Genomic DNA, 5,794 nt, shown 5'->3' on the forward strand with positions numbered 1-5,794 from the left:
TCTCTTCATTCTTACTACTACCTTGGTAGTTCAGACCCTCATCATCATTCACCGAATTATGCCATGGCTTCTTAACTAATCTCTGATCTTAACCAATCCTCTACTTGCTGATTTCTACTTCTTTAGCTTCTGCTATTCTAAACTCTGTGTTTTGCTACTCCAGTAGAAACACTTGTTTTGTTCAGTGCTTCCACGTCCCTACTCATTTTTTTTTTTTTTTTTTTGCAGTATGCAGGCCTCTCACTGTTGTGGCCTCTCCCGTTGCGGAGCACAGGCTCCAGACGCGCAGGCCCAGTGGCCATTGCTCACGGGCCCAGCCGCTCCGCGGCATGTGGGATCTTCCCGGACCGGGGCACGAACCCGTGTCCCCTGCATTGGCAGGCGGACTCTCAACCACTGCGCCACCAGGGAAGCCCCGACTCATTGTTTTTTTAATTGAAGTATAGTTGATTTACATTGTTGTGTTAGTTTCAGGTGTACAGCAAAGTGATTCAGATTTTGTGTATATATATATATATAGTATGCCCACACATTCTTTTTCAGATTCTTTTGCACTATAGGTTATCACAAGATATTGAATGTCATTCCCCGCGCTGTACAGTAGGTCCTTGTCGTTTATATATCAGTATTTTATATATAGTAGTGTGTATCTGTTAATACCAAAGTCCTAATTTATCCTTCCCAGCCTTTCCCCTTTGTTAACCATAAGTTTGTTTTCTACATGAGTCTATTTCTGTTTTGTAAGTTCATTTGTATCATTTTTTTAGATTCCACATATAAGTGATATCATATAATATTTGTCTTCCTCTGTCTGACTTCACTTAGTATGATAATCTCTAGGTCCATCCATGTTGCTTCAAGTGGCATTATTTCATTCTTTTTTTATGGCTGAGTAATATTCCATTATATATATATATATATATACATATATATATATATTACATACACACACACACACACACACACACACACACACACACACACCTCTTCTTTATCCATTCATCTGTCAGTGGACATTTAGGCTGCTTCCAGGTCTTGGCTATTGTAAATAGTGCTGTTATGAAAATTTGGGTGCATGTATCATTTCCAATTAGAGTTTTCTCTGGATATATGCCCAGGATTTGGATTGCTGGATCACATGGTGACTCTATTTTTAGTTTTTAAAGGAACCTCAGTACTGTTTTCCATAGTGCCCGCACCAATTTACATTCCCGACAACAGTGTAGGAGGGTTCTTTTTTCTCCTTACTCATTTTGATTTCTCTACCTGGAGTTCCTTAGGCAGATAAATACTAGAGTTCTCACAGTCTACTACAGTAGGTCAGTGCTGTGTTTTTTTTTCAGGGAATTTGTCCATTTCATCCAAGTTGGTGAATTTATTGGCATAGTTCATAATATTTTCTTATTCTTCTAATGTTAGTAGATCTGGTGATTTCCCCTTTTTCATTTTTGGTGTTGGTAATTTGTGCCTTCACTTTCTTGATCAGTCTGAGTAGAGGTTTATCAATTGCCTATTTTTTTTTCCAAAGAAACAACTTTTGGTTTCATTGATTTTCTTTCTTTGTTTTTCTGGCTTTATTTCATAGATTTCTGCTCAGGTTTTTTGCTCTGCTCAGGTTTTTTGCTCTGCTCTTCTCTTTGCTCTGAGTTTATATTGCCTTTCTTTTTCTAGTTTCTTAAGGTGAATTCTCGTTAGAGCATTGATTTGAGACCATTCTTTTCTTCTTAATGTAAACTTATTTTTTTGAAGTTAACATAACCTCAAGATTTTATTTCCCTTATAATAAAACAAAAGGTGAAGCCCAGAATGGGATGATTTGGCCTCTTCTCTTGTTGTCTCTTCCCAGTTCATAATGCATGCATCTATCAATAGCTGGCATTCTTTTACATGTATAATAGGGCTTAAGCATTCAAGCCTTAGCACAATTTTCTTTGTAGTTTTAGCCTTTGCCGGAAAATCCACTTAGCCTGCTCACCATAGCCACTCTACTTCCTGTGGTAACACTGCTTTCCTGGGACAGGCCAGAATCCTTGCCCTTCTTGTACCATGTCATTTTGTGGGGTTGTGCAAGTCACACTTCTTATAGAAAGTCTAGTGGGTCTTAGGAATGTTTACCATGTTTACCGGGGTACTATCCCTATAAATTTTTAATGCTTTGAATTTCCGTGTAAACACTGATTTATCTATATCCCACAACTTTTCATGTGTTTTCATTTTCAAGTCAAGTTTTTATAATTTATCATTTGACTTTGAGTGATTTAGAAGTGTGGGAAATTTTCCAAATATCTTTCTATTCTTGATTTCTAATTTAATTATGTTGTGAATTCAAAGTATTAATTCAAAGTATTGAGAACATACTTTGTACAATTTCAGTTTTTTAAACTTTGTCGAGATTTGACTTATGACCCAGTATACTCTTGGTGACTATTTCATATTTACATATGACTCACTTATAGCCAGCCCTTCGTATCCAAGGTTCTTCTTTATCCAAGGTTCCACATCCATGGATTCAACCAATCAGGGATTGTGTAGTACTCTAGTATTTACTTTTGAAAAAAAATCTGCCTATGAGTGGATCTGTGCAGTTCAAACCCGTGCTTTTCAGTGGTCAGCTGTACTTGAAAAGAATGTGTATTCTGCTGTTTGTTGACTAGAATTCTCCATAAATATCAATTAGGTCAAGTTGGTTTACAGTGTTGTTCAGGTCTTCTGTGTCCTTACTAATTTCTTTTGTGTTCTTTTATTACTAAGAGGGTTGTTGATGTGTCTGACTATAATCATGGAATTGTCTGCTTCTCTTCTGAGTTCTAGCAGTTTTTGCTTCATGCCATTTTGAAGCTCCAATCTTAGGTGTGTATACATTTAGGATTCTTATGTCTTGGTGGTGAATTGTCTCCTTTATCATTATGTAACGACTCTCTTTATCTCTGGTAATATTCCTGTCCTGAAGTCTACTTTGTCTAGTATCCTCTGATTAGTGTGTGCATGGTCTGTCTTTTTGCATCATTTTAACCTTTTACTTTTTTATGTCTTTATATTGAAGGTGAGTTTCCTGTAGACAGCATAATGTGTTGTCTTGTTTTTTATCCAGTCTGACAGTCTCTGCCTTTTAATTGGGGTGTGTAGATTACTTACATTTCTACTATTGATATGGTTATATTTAAATCTACCATCTGGCTAGTCATTTTATATTTGTTCCATCAGTTCTTTCTTCCTTTCCCTTCTCTTTGCTAACCTGCATGTGCATTACTTTTTATGGTTCTGTTTTCTCTTCACTCTTGTCTTCTTTGTTAAATTTCTTTTTTCTAATAAAATTTTATCTTTATGTTATTTAATATTCATCTTTATCACATTTTTGAACAGTCATCTTCAAATTATGTTATACGAGTTCATGTATAGAGTAAGAACTTTTCCTTCCCCCCATTTCTTGTGCTATTGTTATATACTTAAGGGCTGTATTATTTCAAATTAATTTAAATTTCTTAAGTAATTTATGATTATAACCTTTGAGCAAAAATATTAAAATATTTCACACAAAGTCCCCTTGACCATCCCTTCCTTGGAGGTAAACAACGTTACCAGTTTGTTACACATCCTTCCAAATGTCTGCTATGTATATGTGTGTGTATGTATGTGTATGTATAGGTACATATATATATATATACACACACACACACACACACACACTTAGAATATGTACAGTTTATTTGTTTTCCATAAAAGTTATACTATGCACACCATTCTTTGGCATGCTTCTTTTACTCAACAATATGTCTTATCAGTCTACCCGTATTAGTACTTTTGGATCTGCCTCATTCTTTTGAAGTGCTGCACAGTATTCTGTTAAATGGATTTCTCAGAGTTTTATTATTATTATTGTTTTAGTTGATGGACATTTTTTTCCTGATTATTCATTATGGTAAATAAGGCCCCAGTGAATATCCTTCTGTATGTCTTATTGTGGACATTTGAAAATGCTTTTCTAGAGTACATACCTAGAAGTGGAATTACATTTCTCATAGAAACCTCCAGCAAGAAATAAAGGGGAGAGGAGAGGCAGAAATTAACCCAAGAAGGTTTTAAGGTTGCATTGGGGCTAGTGGGTGTGGTAATGGGTGTGGTGGGTGTGTCAGGGATGTGACAGACGATTTAAAGCCTTGGAAACTCTTTGGAGAATTTAATACAGTAATGGTCTCATCTTTGAAACTCAGGGACTTCGGAGGGAACATGGATTGGTTACTATTTTCATGCCTTGGGTATAAAGAAGCAACTTATTTTTATTCATCAGAGATAGAAAAGAGAAGGCTGTGACTCATCTTGACGGTCTATCAGATGGGTCAAATAAGTTGACCCAAGTCACATGGCTGTCACAGAGGAATGAGCGACAGTCCAGTGGGCTAAAGAAAGTTACTAAATTTAGAGATTGTCTGGTTGTATACTTCACTGTTTACATGGGAAGCAAGGCCTGGAGAGGGAAAGAGACCCACTCAATGTTTCATAGTAAGTCAGTGATACTGCTGACATATTTCAGCCCAGCTGTAAGAGGCAGAAAAGCAGAAATAGGAAGGAGATAGCTTAGTCCAGCTAGGGGAAGTGGGGGGGGGGGGGCCGAGGAGACAGAGAAGCAAACAACATTTCCACCTACTCTGCCCCCTGCAGCCCACTCTCTTCCTTTCTCCAGATATTTGTGGACTTCTTTCTTCAGCAGCATCAAAGAAGTCCAAAAAGGAAAACTAAACAATCCAAATTATAGGATAGAGGAAAAACCCATGTCCTTGTAAATGTTACCATTCTGCAGTGAAACAAACATGGTAGAAATAATTAAGCTTTGGTCTGTGTCTGCGATGTGGAAGATGGGCATAAATAGTCGCTAAACCATCTAGTGGAGCCACAGTAATTCTTTCCTGGAGGGTAGAGCAATGGGTACATTACCCAAATGCAGCTATTCAAAAAGTGGTCTAGATTCCCTTGCAATAATCATTAATTTCAGGCAACAAAACAAAATAAAATAAAGAAAACAACAAAAGGAGGGGTGGGTCATTAAAACAAAAAAGCTGGGCACTCAAAAGAGACTTCTCACAGCTAGAAAGTTGTGGAGGATGGATTTGAAACTGTCACCAGGTGCTTGCCTACTTTTACAGTAGAGGTCCTCAAACTGACCTGCCCTTAAGCTGACGAAGGATGCCCTTTGAGAAGTGCAGCATCTTGAGATGCTGTCTTTAGAGTTATTGGGAACAGAATATTCTTCCGGTTTGGAGATGCTCGAGGGGAAGTCCCCTAGAGCAGTCTTTCTGTCTTGGGATACTTGGGATGCCTTTTAAAAAGCCAGATTCCTGAACTACCTCACCCCAACCTCAGTACTGGATCTGTGGGTGGGCCCATAATCTGCATATTAAACAGTCACCCAGATGATTCTTATGCCTGCCTGCTGACATTTGGCCCAGGATGGGCTTGCCCAATCATTCTGCAGTGATAATGGTACTGTCTTTTTGAAGACCTGCATTAATTATGTCGAAGACCTGCATTATGTCGAACCCCTTTGGTAATGGTAATTTCACATGGTTCAATCTAGTATCTTTGTTTCCTTTAAATTTCAACTGAGCTCTAGACAGTGAGTTTTCTAGATCTTTCTTTGGGCACACAGGGTGAAGAGAATTTTTCAGGATGTGAATGTTAACTGACACGTGACCTTAGGACAGTGGTTTCCATATCAATAAGTTTGGAAACATTTCATGGGGGCAACTTAGAATTCCCGTTTCTATCTGAAGTCATGAAGTTCAAAGATATATTTTAT

At 37.6% G+C, this 5,794-nt stretch overlaps 1 pseudogene; it reads right to left on the reverse strand.

The window, feature by feature from the left end:
• Positions 1 to 1,777: 1,777 nt before the first annotated feature.
• Positions 1,778 to 2,118, reverse strand: LOC136142115 (large ribosomal subunit protein eL42-like; annotated as a pseudogene).
• Between the last annotated feature and the right edge of the window lie 3,676 nt (positions 2,119 to 5,794).

Source organism: Phocoena phocoena, chromosome X, assembly GCF_963924675.1.
Source record: "Phocoena phocoena chromosome X, mPhoPho1.1, whole genome shotgun sequence".
NCBI lineage: Eukaryota > Metazoa > Chordata > Mammalia > Artiodactyla > Phocoenidae > Phocoena > Phocoena phocoena.